General features: G+C 35.9%; 1 long non-coding RNA gene across 2 annotated transcripts; it reads left to right on the forward strand.

Annotated features, from left to right (window-relative positions):
- Positions 1-18384: 18384 nt before the first annotated feature.
- Positions 18385-19908, forward strand: LOC110224274. Of its 2 annotated transcripts, XR_002328953.1 has the most exons (4): positions 18385-18770; positions 19194-19253; positions 19340-19411; positions 19521-19908. It is a non-coding gene; the product is annotated as an uncharacterized LOC110224274 (long non-coding RNA). The 2 variants fall into 2 exon arrangements; XR_002328952.1 differs by lacking the exon at positions 18385-18770 and having other exon boundaries at positions 19104-19253.
- The last annotated feature ends 200 nt before the right edge of the window (positions 19909-20108 follow it).

A 20108-nucleotide genomic window follows, 5' to 3' on the forward strand; every position in this document is an offset into this window, starting at 1 on the left:
CGACTATATAGGTTGACAGAATAAAAGTTTGGTAAGACCCGAATTGTAATTTGTTATGGTTCTGATTGTCGTTCTTAATCTTATATGAAATTGCAAATATCAAAATTAACTTTATAATCCAAATATGGTATAAAATGAAAAGGAAAAATAACCTTATAATCATAATATGAAAAATACACATATAAAGTTCTTGTTCAAACTATTTAAATGTACAAACTACAACAACATTTACAGATAAGTGACATTATGTTCAAGTGAATGTTCAAGGGACAACGAAAAGAGTTGGAAAATAAAGCAACGTATGGATCTTGTTCGGGAAGAGTGTTTGCAATGGCTCTGTGGTACCAGTTGAATAAGAATGAGTGGCCATGAAGTCGAGGAATTGCGGATCAGTTTGACGCAGATACTTCTCCACCAAGGACAAGTGTTTGAGCTTTTCATTTTGCTCAGCCGCGACTAGGGCTAACTTAGCTTCACGGGTAGCAACCTCAGACTCTCGCCTTTCATTATATGCAGCCTGCTCTTCTATTTTGCGGTGAACATCCTTCAGCTGTTCTTCCAGAGCTTTAAAGGATGATGAGTCTCCAGGGTGCCACTGACAAGAGTGTCCTTCAGACTTCCAATTCCATAAGGATTTCCTCTTGCATCCTTCTCAGTGGACTTTGAAAAGGAACATAAAAGCAAGAGATTAGAGAATGACAACTTAAACTCCAAGACTATATGAATGTGTATTGGGAAAATTCAACATAACCTGAAGAAAGATGGTGATATGCTCCTCTGTTGTGAGCTTCCGAGGTCATGAAGCGCCATCAGAAACTACAGAAGTATCTTCCTCTATCTCAGTCAACCTTTAATATTATTTTAATAAATTTTTTTTATTAAATTTTAAACATATCATTTAATTATATTAGACATTTTCTAATCATACAGTCAAAAGAAGTAATTATCGCAAGGCATAGAGGGGGAGGTCATAAGCGTCTATACCGTAAAATAGATTTTCGACGAAATGCAAAAGACATATATGGTAGAATTGTAACCATAGAATACGACCCTAATCGAAATGCATACATTTGTCTCATACACTACGGGGATGGTGAGAAGAGATATATTTTACATCCCAGATGGGCTATAATTAGAGATACCATTGTTTTTGATGATTAAAATTACACATCATTTTATCAAATAGATTTTAATTACATTAGAAATTTTGTAAATAATGATAAAAGATAACACATTATTTATCAATAACATTATTTATCAAAATATCAAAATGTTGAAAAAATATCATATTATTCATCTCAGATATTTTCTAATATTATAGTATTTTATTAACTAAAGATATTAATTTATGTTTATATTAACCTTAACTAATATCAATTAAAATTAATATTAATATATAGCTTAAAATTTTGTATAATGGAGCTTGATATATAGATATTTTTATTTTATGAATTGTAGAAAATTTTTTTTTTAAAAAAAAACCTATAAACTATTTAATCTTATTATATAAAGTATAGTTTTCAAAGTTAGTAACTCAGAAGATCGTGTCACGTGTCAAATTTATCGATCTCAAATTTTGACATGTGTTAAACAAAAATTCCTTTTATTCATTTTCAAAAAAAAAGGAAACTATATGCACATATCAAATTTATCGATCTCAGATTTTAACACGTGTAAAACAAAATTTTATTTATTTAGAAAAAAATTATAAGGAAATTATACTTATTTATCTTATATAAAAAAATTCTAAAAATCTAAAGAATATAATTATAAGGAAACTAGATGTATCTTATTAAATAAAAATAGAAATATAAGAAAAAAATTATAAGGCAACTAAATGTATATCATATATAAAAATAATTTAAAAAGTAAAAAAGATAACTATAAGAAAACTATATGTATCTTATTAATTAAAATAAAAAATAAAAAAATCATTTACTAATCCTAATTTAAAGCTACTAAAAATTGATTTTTAAGGGTTTAAAATTTAAATTTATAGGTTTAGGTTAATTAATTTAGATTAAAGGTATATTTTTAGGAGGAAGGGTTTAGCATTTAGGGTTTAGTTTTTGTTGGGGTCGGATCCCACACATTTAAGGTAGGATCCATTTGGATCTGTCCACGTCATTATTACATAATAATCCTCTTGGAGTTAAAGATATTTTATTATGAGAATCAAGCTTGACCAGTCGGGAGTTCGATTCGGTTTACTAAAAGAGTTCGATCTTTACCAGTACGGAGTTCGCTCTTATTCAACATACAGTTCGCATAGAGAAAGGCCGAAGCGAGGAGAATATTGTTCGAGGTTGGCGGCAGCGTCAAGACGCGGAAGTTCGGAGTCAACAAGAAAGAGTTCGGAAGATCCGCGCGAATCCCAAGATAGTTCAAATTCAAGCCGTTTCGGTCAAAATGTAACTTATATGATTAATGCGGATCAATGCGATTGTGAGCAGTAAATGACCGCATTGATCATGTTTTCTCTATAAAAACAACCTCAAACATATGTGTTTGACGGAGAGGCGACTATTCATTACTTTTGAGCAATACAATATATTTTTCTCTCTTTACTATCTTTCGCAAGGCATTTTGTACTTCGTCTTTATCAATTTTTTCCTCATTTCTTTTCTTGGTTGATTTCTTTTTCAAATTCTCATATTCATTTCCTGATTTTACAAGAGTTTTTCTCCACAAAAATACTTAAAGATAATCGAGTGCGAATCCTACATCTACATTTTGGCGCCGCCTGTGGGGAGTTACCGCAAAACTCTTTAATCTCAAAATCTTTCTTTCCCAACCAAGAAACTATGGCTGATCCACAATCATTGAGCGATGCAATTGCTTTGCTTACTCAGACAACCACCGATCTGACCAATCAGATCGGTACACTTGTTAGTGCCAACACCACCTTTGGTGAAAGGTTGAACTCAATCGAGCAAACCTTAACAAGTGTTCAAACCACCCAGACGAATTTGTCAAACGCGCAGAACGCTGTTTCAAGCCGTTTAGATAATTTGTCCTCAGCGCGAACAACAACGCGTCAGCGCAGGTTATTCGCGACTCCCGGGATTACTCAAACTCCTCCAGGAGGCCAGCCAGCAAGCACTAGCAATCCGGCAGCCGTAGGGGATGCGACTAACCCAACCGGGGAAGAAATTCCCCAAGGACAGGGAAATCTTCCTGTTGACGACGGATTTTATATAGAAGATCCTGATGTCGCCCTATCGGATGATTTCATCAAAGTTCGCCAAGAGCTTAATGAAATGAAGTCAAAATTTCATCAGGCTACCAGTTCGGCGCCTGAGATCGATCGAGTAATCGAAGAAACTCGTCGAACTCCCTTTACCTCGAGAATCTCGAACCTTCGGATCAAAGATTCTCGAAAGGTTAAATTACCAACTTACGATAGTAAAGGAGATCCTAAAAATCACCTCGCTGCTTTACAGATCGCTGTAGGCAGAATTGATCTAGAACCAGGCGAGGAAGATGCCGTATTTTGCAAATTATTGTTCGAGAATCTTTCCGGACCGGCTCTGTTATGGTTCACTCAGTTAGAACCAGAAACTATTGATAGTTTTAAGGAATTGTCCTCAGCATTCCTAAACAATATTCTATGTTCATGGAAAAGGCAACTTCTGATGCGGATCTTTGGAATTTAACCCAATGTCAGAATGAACCACTTCGCAAATATATCGCTAAATTCAAAGAAGTGATAGCCAAAATTCCTGGGGTATCGCACGCAGCTGCCCTTTCTGCTTTAAGGAACAGACTCTGCATGAATCCCGATTTCGGGAAGAAATCATCGTCAATCGTCCGAGTACCATCCAAGATGCTTTATTCAGAGCTACTAATTGGATGGAGGCAGAAGAAGAAAAGCTTAGCCTCGCTAAAAAGCATCGGCCAGCAAAATTAGTCGTTGCGAATCCAACTAAAAGGTTCGAACCAAAAGATCAAAAACGGTTCGGAGTTAATCCTGCAACTATTGATGTGGGAAAACTCTCTCCAAGCAGAGGAAGATACAATCCTCCTAATACTTGGGTTAGAGATGAAAGTGCCTATTGTGATATTCATAAAGTAAACGGGCACTCCACCAAAGATTACAGCGTACTCAAAAAGCACCTCACCGAACTGTGGGCAGCTGGAGAGCTCGCTAATTTCAATATCGAGGAATTTGTGGAGTCTTACCACAAAGAAAAAGAAGATTCCGAAGCTTCTAATCCTCCGGAAAAGAAACATAAACCCAATGGGCCTGGAACTCCGAACACTCCTAAGAAAAGGATCGATGTTATAATGGGAGGATCCAAATTATGCCGAGATTCAATCAGATCAATCAAAAGGCATAAGAAATCAGTAGCAATTCAAACCGCTGTGCGTTTCCAATCAAATGAACAAATACCTTCTATCTCCTTTGATAATTCGGACACTCAAGGAATAACAGGACCTCATGATGATGCTCTTGTAATAACTTTAGATATTGCGAACTTCGAAGTGACAAGGTGTCTAATTGATACTGGAAGCTCGGTAGATCTCATATTTCTAAGCACTTTGCAAAGAATGGGAATAAATAAGGCCGACATTATCGGTCCACCAGCGCCATTAGTAGCTTTCACGAGTGACACATCTATGTCCTTGGGAAACATAAAACTACAAGTGCTCGCTGCTGGGGTTCCAAAAATTGTAGAATTCATTGTCTTCGACCGTCCGGCCGCTTACAACATAATTCTCGGAACTCCGTGGATATACCAAATGAAGGCTATACCTTCAACTTATCACCAGTGTGTGAAATTTCCGACTCCTGGTGGAATTGGAACCATTCGAGGAGATCAGGAAAAATCGTGATCTTGCTATCTCATGGGACATCGTTTAAAGCTCAAATAGCAATTAATGATAAATGCTAAGCAAGAAAGCGCCTCGTGTTACCCAAGTGGTCTCAGTTCGAATGAGGTTACCACAGAAATTGAAATTGATTCCAAATTTCCAGACCGAAAAGTAACAATCGGTACTACTTTAGATTCAGAAATCAAAGATCAATTGGTAACATTTCTAAAAGAAAATAAACATACTTTTGCTTGGTCGGCGAAAGATATGCCTGGAATCGACAAAAGTATCATTACCCATGATTTAAACGTTGATCCCAGTTTTAAACCAATAAAGCAAAAGAGAAGAAAATTGGGTCCTGACCGAGCTCAAGCGGTCAATGACGAAGTTGATAAACTTTTGAAAATCGGTTCGATTAGAGAAGTAAAATACCCGGACTGGTTAGCTAACCCCGTGGTAGTCAAAAAGAAAAATGGAAAGTAGAGAGTATGTGTCGATTTCACTGACATTAACAAAGCATGTCCAAAAGATAGTTTTCCTCTCCCTCATATAGATCGGCTCGTAGAATCAACAGCCGGAAACGAACTCTTGACATTCATAGATGCATTTTCCGGATATAATCAGATCATGATGAATCTCAAAGATGAAGAGAAAACATCCTTCATAACAGATAGAGGAATCTACTGTTATAAAGTTATGCATTCGGTCTAAAAAATGTCGGGGCAACATACCAACGTTTAGTTAACAAAATGTTTGCAAAACATTTGGGCAAAACGATGGAAGTTTATATCGATGATATGCTCGTAAAATCTCTTAAGAAATCCGAGCACATCACACATCTTGAGCAATTTTTCAAAATTCTGAATGAATTCGGAATGAAATTAAATCCAGCTAAATGTTCTTTTGGTGTACCTTCTGGAGAATTCCTAGGCTACATAGTTACAGAAAGAGGAATAGAAGCCAATCCTAATCAGATTAACGCTTTCCTCACGATGCCTTCACCAAAAAACATTAAAGAGGTCCAGCGGTTGACGGGCAGAATTGTTGCGTTGAATCGTTTCATTTCGAAATCTACTGATAAATGTCTCCCCTTTTACCAGATTTTTAAAGGGAACAAAAAGTTTAGGTGGGATGATCAATGCGAAGCAGCTTTCGATCAACTCAAAACTTATCTGACAACACCGCCGGTTCTCTCAAAACCTGAGTCGGATGAGAAACTTTATCTTTACATCTCGGTTTCTAATCATTCTGTAAGTGGGGTCTTAGTTCGAGAGGATCGAGGTGATCAGAAGCCGATTTTCTACATAAGTAAATCTCTTACCAGTCCGGAAACGAGATATACCATGATGGAAAAATTAGCTTTAGCTGTAGTCATATCTGCTAGAAAACTCAGACCTTATTTCCAATCTCATCCGATAGAAGTTTTAACTTCTCATCTGCTTCGGACCAAGTCAGTGCGGTAGATTGGCGAAATGGGCAATCGAGCTCAGTGAGTATGATATAGAGTACAAAAGTTGAACTAGCGCAAAAGCACAAGTTCTGGCTGATTTTCTTACCGAACTACCACTAGATAATGGAATCCTTATTGAAACAGACTCTACATGGAAATTACATGTAGATGGCTCTTCTTCTAAACAAGGATCCAGAATCGGTATTAGGCTCGAAACTCCGACAAAGGAAATAATCGAACAGTCTTTTCGATTAATGTTTCCGGCTTCGAACAATGAGGCAGAATACGAAGCTCTCTTTGCAGGACTTCGGCTTGCTCTTGCAATTGGAGCAGAAAAAATAATAGCTTATTGTGATTCTCATCTAGTTGTAAACCAGCTCGGTGGAGATTATGAAGCTAAGGCCCCTCGAATGGAAGCCTATCTTTCGACTGTCAAAAAATTAGCCGAAAAATTCAAAGAATTCGAGTTAGCTTCCCTAGCTTCTACCTCAGATCCCGAGCTCAAACGAGTTATCCCGGTTGAATGTATTTCTTCGTGAAGTATTTCGGTTGAAGAAACAGAAAACGATAACATTTTGGAGGCCGAGCATATCGAAATTCCAAAATCAAGTTCCGGAAATGAAAATAGTTCATTTGTGGGCACCAGATCACGAGTAAAATCTCAAGATGATGAACTTACTTCACCATTGGAACTTCCTAAAAGAAAGCCAAGAAGAAAATTAAAGGATCAATAGGTTCCCGTTGAAGAACCGTCTCGAACTGAACAGACACCTCCTGGTGATGAAGAGGTTTGGGAAACAATCGAAGATCCTGATATTCCTTCCGAACCCGAACCAAGGAAGTTTGTACTCAAGGATAATACTTCCGCTAATGATTGGGGGGCTGACTGGAGGGTACCCATCAAAAATTTCATTCTCAATAGAGAACTACCATCGAACAAATGGCAAGCTCGCAAATTATAAATCATCAGCGCTAAGTATTGTATAATTAAAGAGTCATTGTACAAGCGAGGCGTCAGTGATCCTTACCTTTTATGTATTTTCGGACCCGAAGTTGAAATAGTGATAAGCGAGGTCCACGAAGGGCTTTGTGGTAGTCATTCTTCGGGATGAGTAATGACTTTCAAAATCAAACGGTTAGGATATTTCTGGCCGACTATGATTTCCGACTGCATCGATTACGCCAAACGGTGGAAAAAGTGTCAGATGCACGCTCCTCTTATTCACCAGCCATCTGAATTTCTGTCATCTATATCCGCTCCATACCCTTTCATGAGGTGGTCAATGGATATAGTTGGTCCGATGCATCGCTCAACGCGAGGCGTCCAATACCTATTAGTTTTAACGGACTATTTTTCCAAATGGATCGAAGCAGAAGCCTACGTAAATATACAAGATTCTGTGGTAAAAACATTCTTGTGGAAACACATTATTTGTCGCCACGGAATTCCTTACGAAATAGTAACGGACAACGGTCCTCAATTCATTTCAAATGAATTTAAAGATTTTTGTTCCGCTTGGGGAATAAAACTTAGCTATTCAACGCCGAGATATCCTCAAGGAAATGGGCAAGCGGAAGCTTCCAATAAAACTATTCTCAGCAATCTCAAAAAGCGTTTGAATGCTCGGAAAGGTGGTTGGTATGACGAGCTGCAACCTGTGTTGTGGGCATATCGAACAACCCCGAGACGAGCAACAGGAGAAACTCCATTTTCATTAGTATATGGGATGGAAGCTGTAGTCCCAGCCGAACTGAATGTTCCTGGTTTACGCCGGAGCGAAGCTCCTCTTAACGTAGAACGAAATTCTAAATTATTAGAAGACGTTCTTGATACAATCGATAAAAGGCGTGATCAATCCCTTATTCGACTTCAAAACTATCAACAATCGACCGCTCGGTACTATAACTCAAAGTTGAAAAACAGACCTTTAAATGAAGGAGACTTTGTTTTAAGACGAGTCTTCGATAACACAAAAGAAGAAGGAGCTGGAAAACTCGGTATCAACTAGGAAGGTCCTAATCAAATCACAGAAAAAATCCGAAATGGTGTTTACCGTTTACAAGACCTTGACGGAAATCCCGTTCAAAGGCCTTGGAACGTCATCAACTTGAAAAAGTTCTATTGCTAAAGCAAACACAATTGAACTACGATTTGGCTTGATCCTATTTTGGGTACGTAGGCAGCTCGCTAAACACGAGTCCAGCTATAACATAAAAAAAAATATATATCAAGGGACTTGTTCGATCAGAAGTCTTCACCCGATAACGATTCTAGCGAGGTGGATGATCCCGATAAGCTTTCTGAGGAAAGTCCCTCGTCGGAAGATAGATCGAGGGGACCGGAAGGATGATCAATAGATTTCTCCTCCGGTCCTTTGTTCTCTTCAGTTCTTAACATCGGAAATCTCTGAAATTCTGAAGAACACGAAACAAACGAGGATCCATCTCCGGTTGCCAAGGATAGATGAAAAATTTTATCCAGCACTCGGAGGAATCTTCGGAGGCAAGTAGGGATAATGGCCACGATGTCTAAACCGGTCCTCTCTCATTCGTGCGGTTCAGATTCTAGGCGAAGGATCTTTCTCTCTATCCTCTTTATTCGCTCATTAAGAGCATGGCGCCTTCTTCCGATTCTTTTTCTCTTATCACATAAAGCTTTGTGTCTCCCGACGACCTGTTTGAGCAACATTTTGTTAACTGGTCGAAAAAGAGTTTTTTATCTCTTAAAAAAAAAAAAAAAAAAAAAACTAAAAAATCAGAAAGGGAACCTTTTCCAGGAAGTCATAACATTGGACCCTTTCTTTCCCCGTTCGGAAGAGGAAAACGTGGGGTGAATAACTCCCTTGGGGAAAATCCGTCCTCGGATTCAAACAGCGGATCCCCACTTGAGGTTGTTATTCTTGAGCTAGATCTGAAAGAGGATAGCGGCATAGTCTCGTTTTTCTTACAAAAAAAAAAACTACGAGTCTCTCAGGATTCTTTTTAAAAAAACAAAAAAGCTTTCGGACTCTTTAAAGGAATAATATATAATGGACCTGCTAAAGCAGATTTCGGGTCCAATTAAAACATGGCCCAACACTTTCGGAGCCATTGTTTAGGTCATGATCGAAACCATTACCTGGTCATTCTTATGACAAAATTCTCACGAATTGTAAAAACCTTATCCCTCGATAAAAAAAACCTAAGCCGAGCTCTATCCTCGCACCCGAGAGACCGAGGAAAAATACTTGTTAAGATTTTTTCGTTAAAAAAGGCAAGTGAGCCTGATCAGCTCATCTCTCACAATTCATAAAACCTCTTTGGTGGGCTAAGACTTGCAAACCTAGAATCGCATCCAAACGTTTCACCTTTAAAAATATATATATATATATATATACATACATAATGGTGTTCAATCACACTAATCAAAAACAAAACATTTTCGTCAAACGGATTAGTCCTTATGGATACAGCAAAACAATTTTTTAAGAGCGTCCCTCTGCCTCAGGAGAACCCTCGTGTGGCCGAGAGCCTTCACCTACCTCGAATTGAGAGGGGGAATCTCCAAATACCAAAGAAAATTGTTTTAGATCGAGAGTAGGACGGGAAGCCGAGGATAACTCGGATTCAACCACAGCGAGTTCGGCAGCAACTTCGCTCCTCTCGCTCTCGAACGAAACTCTTCCAGCCTCTAGTTCCTTAATCAGGTCTAGATTGCTCTTCAGTTCGGCTCGATCTGTTAGAATTTTAGTCCAGACCTCCTCGTCCTTGATGAACCTCGTAACAGATTGAATAAGTTGCCTACCGAATCCCCTCATCTCTTATCGAGCATTATGTTCGGCTTTAGCGATATCGCGAGCCCTGTTCCTAGTTAAAAGCTCGATCTCTTGATTCGATTCTTCGAACAAAGCCGTATTCTCCTCTAGCTCAGCCTCCAAGCGAAGAACATTAGACCTCGCAGAATCTCTTTCAGCATTCGCAATTCGGATGCGTTGTTCGTTAGCTGCTAGAGTTTTCTTCATATTTTCAAAAGATGACTCGAGTGCTTTTTCTCGCTCAAGTCGCTCAGATTGGTTGGCTAATTTAAGTTCGTCAACCTCCTTCTTTGCGGTCTCTCTCTTCGCTTGATGAAGAAGGTTCTCATAATGGAAGATCATTCCATTAGTCTCCATAAACGTCTTCGGAGTAAAAAAAAAAAAACGTGTCGTTTTGACATAAAGCTTTTACCTAAGGAAGGGAGGTTGTCATAATCTAAAAAGATCCGAACCTGGGATAGGTAGCAAGCTCGATTGGCGAACATCTGATGGATTTCCGGCCTCCAAACCGAAAAAGGAGGTAGGGACGCCCCTTCCCTGGTTTGGAAACTTCGGAAGATGTCTCCAATCTCTTCTCCGCCTGCGAAGCAGAGGAGAATAGCAGATTAATAAATAGATGCAATCTGTAACAAGTTTTGCTAATGCTCGCTTTCCAAGTAAAAAATTACTTGAAATCGAAGCAAGTAAAGGATTTTGAGTCCTAACACTCAGTCCTTGAGATAGGGGAGCCTCCGGTCTCGGCTCATCTATTTCCTCTAAAATTACTCTGTCTCCCGGAAGAGGGAGCTCAAAATTTAAAGGTTCTGAAGAGGGAGAAACAGAACGTAGAGGGCTAGAGACTCGTGGCGGAGAACTTAATCTCACGGTTTTAAGTCTCTCGTTTGATAGATTATCGGAATCTGGAGCCTTCCTCTTTGTATAAGGAGAGGAGGTTATTTATCCCTCACGCCCTGGTTCAGAAGGACAAATTGCGGTGGCAACTGGAGGGTCGTTAAGAATCTCGGCTCCATGAGTATCCACCGCGGCCGACAGGGCCGCTTCTAATGAACCATCATCAACCAAGAGGGTCTTCCTGTGGAAGTTACCAACCCTGGAGATTGCAGCTATCCGTTTCTTTCTCCCGATTTTGGATAGCTGATCCTTAAGAGCCTTGATTTCAGCCTGCATCTTTCTTTTATCTCGAACATTCAGGCTCGAGACGTCTTTCTCCTCGGGAGGAGGATCGAGGGGGTGAGTCTGACCGTCTTTAATGGTGAGCCCCGCTTTATGAATGCGTTAGAGGGTGAAGGAATTCCAATTTGTTTCGCCCTCGGAAATGATTCGAAAGAAGGACAAGAAGTCAACAGTTGGGCGGGGGATCGTCTGGTTCCCTGAAACAAAGTGTTGGGTTAAGAATTCTATCTCTTTTACATAATACAGTGGAAAGTAATAAAGGTTGGATTTTTAACCGAGTTTAGCCGACCAATTGGCGAGAAGAAGACCGGAAAGACCTTGAACGGAATGGGGATTGACTCGGAAAAAGAACCAGTATTTCCTCCAAGGCCCATCATTTGAGGGCATTCCGTCGATTAGGTTACGGTCAAGGATAGGGTTTATAAAAAAAATACCCGCTGCTGCGGATTCACGGGCTCGAAATAGCCCTAAGAGTTCGCTGGTGGAGAGGGAAAACCCTGCTTCTGCCGAAACAGTCAGGGTGCTCAGAACGCATCGAAGAAAGTTGGGAGCCATTTGGGGAAAGGCAATCCCTAGGTGGAGGAGGTATAAAAGAAGAACTTCCGGTACGGGAAAAAACAAACCACAACCTTTGAAATAGACTTCGTACGCACAACAGTAACCCTCTCGCACCACTTCCGGAGACTCGTTGGGTCTAGGAAGAGAGAATTCAATTTCCTGGGGGATGTTACAAAGGCGGCGAAGAGCGCCAAGGGAAGCAGAGGTCGATTGAGACCTGAAATGCGGACCAAATTTGTCTCCCCTTTGGGTGAAGACTTCGTCCCCTCTGGGAACAGGGATTCCTTGACTGTCATCTTCGTTGTCCGAAACATAGACGGCTGGGGAAGACATCTTTTACTAAGAGGTTTCTCTTTTTCTGGTTTAGTAAAAGCTTTAAGAGATAAAAGTACGCTGCTGTAAAAGCCGTCGTTCCATTTAACCTTATTTAGCAGAAAACCGCTTGGAGAATAATGGGAAGTGGGACGGTTTTCCCTGCTATATTAATATAAAATTAGAAAATTAATGATGACGGTTGTCAGGGATATCAAATCATTTGATTATCCGAGATCGGCGTAATAGCGTAAAACATGGAATAATTCCGGAATGTTAAAGATCTCGAGTCATTAATTACTGTTTACTTAAGTCTTCCAAGCCGAGCACTCAGCTCGCAAGACTTGGGGGGCTAAATGTTGGGGTCGGATCCCACACATTTTTGGTAGGATCCACTTGGATCTGTCCACGTCATTATTACATAATAATCATCTTGGAGTTAAAGATATTTTATTATGAGAATCAAGCTTGACTAGTCGGGAGTTCGATTCGGTTTACTAAAAGAGTTCGATCTTTACCAGTACGGAGTTCGCTCTTATTCAACATACAGTTCGCATAGAGAAAGGCCGAAGCGAAGAGAATATTGTTCGAGGTTGGCGGCAGCGTCAAGACGCGGGAGTTCGGAGTCAACAAGAAAGAGTTCTGAAGATCCGCGCGAAGCCCAAGATAGTTCAAATTCAAGCCGTTTCGGTCAAAATGTAACTTAAATGATTAATGCGGATCAATGCGATTGTGAGCAGTAAATGACCGCATTGATCATGTTTTCTCTATAAAAACAACCTCAAACATATGTGTTTGACGGAGAGGCGACTATTCATTACTTCTGAGCAATACAATATATTTTTCTCTCTTTACTATCTTTCGCAAGGCATTTTGTACTTCGTCTTTATCAATTTTTTCCTCATTTCTTTTCTTGGTTGATTTCCTTTTCAAATTCTCATATTCATTTCCTGATTTTACAAGAGTTTTTCTCCACAAAAATACTTAAAGATAATCGAGTGTGAATCATACATCCACAGTTTTGAATGTTGAAAGATTAATTTTAGTTTTGTGGTATTTTTGGAAAAACCAGAAATCAAGTGGAGTTTGGAATATTAAACTAATAATGATAGTTTTGGAAAATTTTCACAAAACTTAATTGTGTTATTTTTTTTGGATTCTCCTATATTTTTTCATTCAAAATATTATATTTTAGTTAAAAAATTTTAATTGTTAAAGAAACTATTTAAAAGTGAAAGTAAAGAAACATGAGAAAAGAGATATACTTTGCCTTATATGTTTAGGTGGTAATAAATAGCAGATTTCAAAAATATAATATGATTGAGTATAAAAAAAAAAAATTGAGTGGTAAACAATTACATTGTAAATAAATGTAAATAAGATGATGTTTGACCGGTGGTTTATATGTAAATCTATATTATTATATAAAAGTCGAGGCTATAAGCTTCTGAGGCTGTCCACGTGGGATTTAGAACGACCAATCCCGGTTTACCACCTCAATAATTAGCATTTTTACAATCCTTGCTAATTAACATTTTTAAATTAAAATATTTTATATACTAAAATATTAATAAAAAGGAAAAGGAAAACAATATGGAAAGAAGTAAAATGTGAATTTTTGAAACAACAACATATAGAAATAAGACAAATGTAAAGAATAGATTTCAATATTATCTTTGGTCATATTTTAAAAATGTTCCTTTTTTAGTAAATCTTGATGCAATATTTTCCAAATTAAAAGGTCATATAAAAAATCGATTAATATCTTATAAGAAATAGAAAGATTTTTTTCAAGTTTACGAAGATAGTAATTAAAAAATATTTAAAATATTCAATTTCTTTTTTTTTAGTTAAATTTTGTCAAAAAGTTTTAATCTCTTTTTAAATTCGAATATTTTCTATATTAAGATTTATATATAAAATAAACATAAATGGTAAATATGTCAATTTACCTTTTCTAATTAATAAACTTTTCTTCTTATTTCTATTTCGTTAATCTTTTTATTTTCCCCAAAAAAAAAGAATAAAAAAAGAAAATTAACAAAAAAATATGTTAACCCTAGATCTTTTCAATATAATTTGAAAATTTCTAGCCGTCAGTCACAATTAGGGTTGATTACTACTCTTAAACGCCGCTTTATATTTATTTTCGTCGCTCTTGCCACTGTGGACACTTCTCTCTTAGTCGGGTTGTTTATGCTTTATATCTATTATGAGCCGTAAACATTGTTTGTGTATGATGTTATTAGAGATGATTTGATGTTATTTGCGTAAAATTTTTGGGGTTTGAAGAAGAAGGATTGACGACAAGCATCATTGGACGATGTTTGTGCTTTTTCATATCGGTTATGAATCGGAAGACCTTGATTTGTTATTGTTTGAGTTAAAATTTTAGGTCTAAAGAAGAAAGATCGACGACAAGCACAATTGTTTTATTAGCTATACATGTAGCCATGTTCATGTTACTTACTTCACAAGAAATTTGCAATTTTGTACCATTAAAGATTTTGGTTTGAAAAGTTTCAATACGTGTGGATCTTAAACCAAATATATGTGTGAAAGTATCAATAATTGAACGCAGGTGGTGGCTACACTGGTCTTCAATTGCACAAATATTACAAGAAAAAAGGCAACGATTCTGATCTTGGAGGTTAGTTGGGAGCAAGTTGTGGTACTCTAAAATAAGTTATTTTGAATTTTTATTCAGTGGTTCGGACGAATGCATCATCATTTGCTTGTGCCCAATAAATGTCACGGGCTAATAAATCTAAGGAAGTGGTAATGGTGGTGAGAGTTGAGGAACATACATGTAAAATCGTGCAAGAAAGCTCTCTTGAGATACATGTGTAGGCCAAGATAGTGAAAATTGTTTACGTGAAACTGCAAGTGGAGGCCGCTATGACTAATGATGTAACTTCATGTAGTGTTATTTTTAAAAACTCAAGTTTTATATACTTCAGTTGGATGATATCTAACCAAGCAAAAAGTATGGGGAGTTGTGTTGAAATTGTGGAAACATTTGTTCTCCTTGGAATACCATTTCAATCAAGAACGGGAAATGGTGAGACGTAAGAAAGGTGATAATTTTAATTAATGAGAATTATTTTGGATTATGAACAATTGACGTCATAATCTAGGTAACAAGGAAGGTTGCTTTTCATGTAAAGCAATGAAGGAGAACGAGAGAAACGCGGATATATAGACTCACTACAAGCGAAAGATAGATAGAGAGAGAGAGAGCCATTATCGTGAGGGAGAAGAGGTCTAATTGTGACACCATAAGGCAAACTTGGACTGTCATATACGGAAAAGAAAAGTGAAAAAACAATTATGACATAATCTCTTTAAGGCAACATTTGATTCATATGTAGTTGAAACTTGATGGCGAGGTTTCTGGTATTACTGTCTTGAGGTTATATGCTGAGGAGTATTTTGGAGACGTAGAACTAAGTTCTGGTAGAAGGGCATTGAATTTAGAGTTCATAAGGTCAAATGAACGATGTCGTTTTGGGTAGTTAATTTATAGGCTTATGAAGTTATGTTTGGGTAAGGTTTGTAAGTTTAAATTTCTTACTCTGTTTTTAACAAATGTTTTACATAGAAGAAGGAAAAAAAAGTAAGGAAGAGGAAGAAGAAGAGTATAATGAATAAGTGGACGTTGAAAATAACGATGAAAACGGCCATGAAGAATTGAGAATGAAGATGACGAGAAAGAATACAAGAGTAAAAAAACGATGAATGTGACGAGAAGGTGTTGGCGGCCAACTGAATATGAGAAACAAGATTGATTCATGATTATTTTTTTATCAGATTTGATTCTTAAACACTATTGATTTTTTTTATTTCTCGTATCTTCAGACACCGGAGCATGATAAACATGAACATTCATGTACTAACATGATGTTGATCTACCACGAATTCCAGAAGAGACAAGAAAAAACTCGAATTTGGATACAAAACCTAGGGAAAGTCAGACTATTATGGTTGAAGCTCTGAACCAAGTTCGATGCAATGAGGCAGAGACCGGATGTAATTAAGTGATTACTCGAGCAACGGGAAGTAAGAGAAAAGTAGCTCTCAAACCTGATTTCAATATTGGTGGAAGACTAAGGCAGATCCGAGAGAGCCAAAGTAGGCTTTAGAGAACGTTTTAAAGAAAATGTAACTTCTTTTGTTAAGCTAAACTGTTAAGCGCTTTCTCTCTAACATGTCCTTTATATTTTAGATTTACGTTATAATTTTTCAAATTGTGTATTTGAAATAAAATTTTTGCCATCATAGTAATTTAAAAGTTTTAGAGATCAAAACATTATACTTTTATAAAATAATATTTAATAACTATCATCAATCATATACAGTATTTTTTTACCAAAATATATCAAATAAACCCACACGTAGCGTGGGTCGAAACCTAGTATATTCTAAAAAAGTTTTGGAATCATATTCTAGGCGAAACTTCAAACCACATTTTTTGAGATTTGACATAAATAATAATAATTAATATCTTGACAAAATTTTTGGTAAATGGTAATTTAAATTTACCTTACTATTATAATAAATGTAACAACAAATATAAAATATAGAAATGCAAATAAGTGTATTAAGGTAAAAGATGACTATATAAATAAATCTTATATCTAATTAAAATTTTATCATCTTACTTCTTAAAATAGTTTCTATTCACAATAAAAAGTTAAATATGTCTTTTTGTTAAATTTAATTTAATTTAAAAAATTTAAAATCCGCATCGGGCGGGTCCTAATCTAGTTGATATTATAAATCATTGAGTAATTGATTTTTTAAAAAAGTTGTTAAAACCAATCTAAGAGTGACATGCGTATGAGAGAGATGATTTCTCAAATTTCTCACCTTTTTTGATTATTTTTTTTTACTTTTGATTAACTTTTAATATGGGTCTCTCATGGAGAAACCACTGATGATGGAGATTCTCTTATACTTTCGAAATAAAAAAAAAACAATATATATACTTTTTTTTTTCCCTTCCATTTCTCTTCCCGCGTTTTGTTGTTCAACCGATCTTGTGGTACATGTGTTCTAATTTGAACGTGGAATAAAAACCATAAAAAAAAAACTCATCTCGAAATTTCCTAACCATTTGGTGGTGCAAGTTTAAGTTTCGCTCTCCTAAAACCAAATCCGTTCTATAATTTGTTAGACTAGTTCTGGTGCGAAAGACGACACACACCAATGTTACTTGAATCCGTGTAAAAAAAATCTAGAAATCACACCTAAGAAATGGTACGCAATATGTTTAATGCAACACTGACTAACTTTATTTTGAAAGATTTGCAGTTTTGCACAATTTAAGACCATACACAATAGTATAATCTTTGGTTGGGTGTGAGTAATATAAAAAAAAGAAAAAATAGAAAAGTTGTGTAAAAGTTGTATGTTGGGTATAAGTTTACACTTGGGTGTGAGTATTAAAATAAAGAGAAATATTGCACTCTCTCTATCTCTCTCTATCTCTCTCTCTTTTCTTTGTCTCTTTAATTATAATAATAAAAAATTATTCACACCCAAACTCACATATGTGCCATTGTGTATGCTCTAAGTGATGATATGGTGTATAATATATGTATATCCAAAAAACATAACAAGTTTTTCTTTAATTTTAATTATATATCTAAAATATGGAATAGTTAATTATAAAATCAGTGAAAAATAAATATAAAAGAAAGCAATATGTTGTTTGCCAAATTGACAATTCTAAATATTGTGGCGTATTTACAAATTTTAGCAGCCCACTTGTTATTTATTTGTTTCAACTTGTAAATTTCAAACATATCATATGTACCAAAATCAAGTATAAATATAAATAATCTCTACAATAATTATTTGAGAAGTAGAAACGCACCATATTGAAAGTTAGGGCATTGGAGGCCTGTGGTTAAAAGTTAGAATGATTTGTCCTAAACACCCTTAATGAATTGTTCTTCTCGAAATTTCTCCTTCTTCGTAATTAGGGGTATATAAGTCTAATCGTGTGTTGATCTCTATTATAATGTCCTAAACACCCTTAATTCAAAATTTTTTGTTCTTAGTTGTTAAGGGTATATAAGTCTAATCGTGTTTTGTGATGATTAGTCTTAATCACCCTTAATTTTTTTTATTTTATAGTATGATCGTTGGGGATATGGAGGTCATAATATCTCGACTTTAATGATTATTGAATCTTAGCTTAAATTTATTTGTTAATTTTTTGGATAATTCTATAATTTAGCAGTTAAAATTCGTTTTTGTTAGTTTTCTGATTTTGTTTCTAATTAAAAAGTAAAATTTCTTAAGATAATGATTGGTGTTTGCCCTAATCTTAAAGCTATATATATTGTTGATCGGCCAGAGGATTAGGTATTATTTTTCTGTGGCCATTAGATAGTTTTCACCGTTATGGTTTTTTTATATAGCTACTACGATTCTGATGAATCGCGTTGTTTGTCATGCAAATATTGTTTTTATGGACCTTTAAAGGTCGTGTGCATATTGTTTGTGTTGTTTGTTTTATTTTTTTGCATTATTCGATGATTTATTGTTTTGCTAATTTGGTTTTTTGGTGTGTGTTTCAGTTTTGTATAACGTGGGAGGTTCCATCGACAAAGCTCTCTGACGAAGGTGGTGTTGACGAGCAAAGAGCGAGGTTTGGGGAGGTACTTCTATAGTTTTAATTTGTATATTTTTATATTTATTTACCCATATACATTTATGTGTTTCTTCCTGTTATCGTATATACTTTTATATGCGATTTTATTGCGTTTTATTTTTTAGTATTGATTTATAATTAAATTGTCAAATAGTTTTGAGTTTATGTGCAAGGTTTGACATCTTATTGTTTGATTTTCATCTTACCGTGATTTTGAAGGTACTCGATGAACTCATATCTCGGTTTGTGTCGGTTTATTGGAAACAAGTATTTCTCTTATTTGTATCTAATATGTTGGTTATTGTGGATCGGTTTTAGTTTGGTATTAATTTTCTAACTTTTAAATGATGATTTGGCTTTTGTTTTTTGTATATATATTTCGCGATAATCAAATGTTACGGGTTATTCTTATTTCGTACCGTTGGCTTAGGTAACCGCTGGTGTTTCCTTCTCCCGAAGATGCACGAATGATATGTTTTATTTTAATAAGGTATTTTGTCGAATCTTGTTTATTTATTATGTAACGTAATAATCGTTTTATGTTTAATTTATATATTTGTTTCTCTGATGTTTTAGACCACACGGGATTGGCGTAGAAGAGTTGTTGCTCCGTCGTGTTTTACGGATCGCGTGGGCTTTTGTAAGCATGTATGTTTGTTCTCTTATTGTCTTATGTGTCATGACTTGTATATATAGACATCAGAATATCTTACCATTCTATAAGGTATGATTTTAATTGTTTTGTTTGTTTGTAAAGGTTTTGAGTTGGCTGAAGTATTCATTACGACCGAATATTTTGAAAGAGGTATGTTGTGTGTAGTTTACGTATTTGTTAGATCCTATGTCCTATTATTATAGATGTCTTCGTGTTTTCTAAATTATTTGTTTGTTTTCTATTGTCTACTTATTTTTTGGGTTTTTTTTTTTTTTTGATGTAGAGGACTGAGATTGGAAGCAAAGCTAGGAGTTACAGCAGTATCTATTTGTTGTTTAGTTATATTGCTAAGGGTAGTGATGTATCTGTTGATAAATACGGATCATATCCTTTGGTGTTTGGTATTGATCAAACCGTACCAAATTTTGGATCGGGGCCTATATTTGAAGACTCTGATGATGAGTAATTATTTTATTTGAATTTGTTGCTATTTATTTGGCTTCTATATATTTTATTTAGTTAATGATTAATATTCTGTTTTAAAAATTTATGTCGATCTAACTCATTATATCATATTAGCGATGGTTCTAATTATTCTTATTGGCGTTATCTATCTTAATATGGTGTGAGTTTTGTTTTGTGTATAATCTAGAGATTCACATAGTTATTAATATTATTTTGTTGCTGTTC

The sequence above is a fragment of the Arabidopsis lyrata genome (assembly GCF_000004255.2).
Source record: "Arabidopsis lyrata subsp. lyrata unplaced genomic scaffold ARALYscaffold_2, whole genome shotgun sequence".
In the NCBI taxonomy this organism is placed as follows: domain Eukaryota; kingdom Viridiplantae; phylum Streptophyta; class Magnoliopsida; order Brassicales; family Brassicaceae; genus Arabidopsis; species Arabidopsis lyrata.